The following is a 946-nucleotide window of genomic DNA, read 5'->3' on the forward strand; positions in this document are numbered from 1 at the left end:
ATAAGGTCTTCCAGGAAAGAAAAACAAGGGCAGAGATGAGGGAATAGGTTTCCAACTAATGATTTCATGGACGTAGGAATGGTTCTTGTATGTTTTAAAACTCCCGTTTTTATTCCTGGAATAAATTTAATTTTTTTCCTTTAACAAATCATCTAAATTTGAGAGTACACAGTGCAAAATTAATACATGGAGAGATCATGGAATGATGGAATGGTTTGGGTTGAAAGCCCCATCTCTGAGCCTGTTCTGGGCAGGCTCCTGCCCATCGGCCACTCCTTGCAGGTGGACATGGAAGTGCTGGAGGCGAACGCTGATTGTTTTTCCCTCCCTCTGGCAGGCCGGTCATTAAACAGACTAATTCCAGTGGGGAGACATTTAAACAAGAGGTGCCAAAAAGAATTGGAACTTTGTCCCGCTGAAATCTGCAAGTCTCCAAGTTAAAATCCCCCCTGGATGGTCACCGGTGCGACTCCCACGGACTGGTCACCTTGGCCAGGAGTGTCCAATCCTGCTGTCAATGCACTGGGCCAGGATGTCATTTTCATTTCGTGTAAAGACCCTCTGGGTGCCCCCCAGTCACTGGAAGGACCGGACTGGGCTCCCAGGGAACTAATTCCAAGTGTTCTCTTTATGGGAATAGCACAAGAGCCTTTCCTTTGCCCAGAGGAGCTGCAGTGTTTCCCTGTCTGGGACAAAGGAGGTGGAAAACACGCTGGGTCAGTGCGAGGGCTTGTATGGAGAGGGGCATCCATGGGGATGGGAGACTTCCCGCTGCAGTTCCCATCGCCCTGCAGGCACGGACAGGCGACGCCGAGCCAGGACAAAGCGATGGTCGCGGCTCATTCCGGGACGAGCGGCCCCAAAAGGGGCGGGGCGGGCCCGGCTCAGGTGTGCGGGGCGGGCCCGAGGGGATTTAAGCCCCGGGAATCGGCCTCGGGAATCGGCC

This window comes from Corvus brachyrhynchos, unplaced genomic scaffold (genome assembly GCF_000691975.1).
Source record: "Corvus brachyrhynchos isolate BGI_N302 unplaced genomic scaffold, ASM69197v1 scaffold315, whole genome shotgun sequence".
Lineage (NCBI taxonomy): Eukaryota > Metazoa > Chordata > Aves > Passeriformes > Corvidae > Corvus > Corvus brachyrhynchos.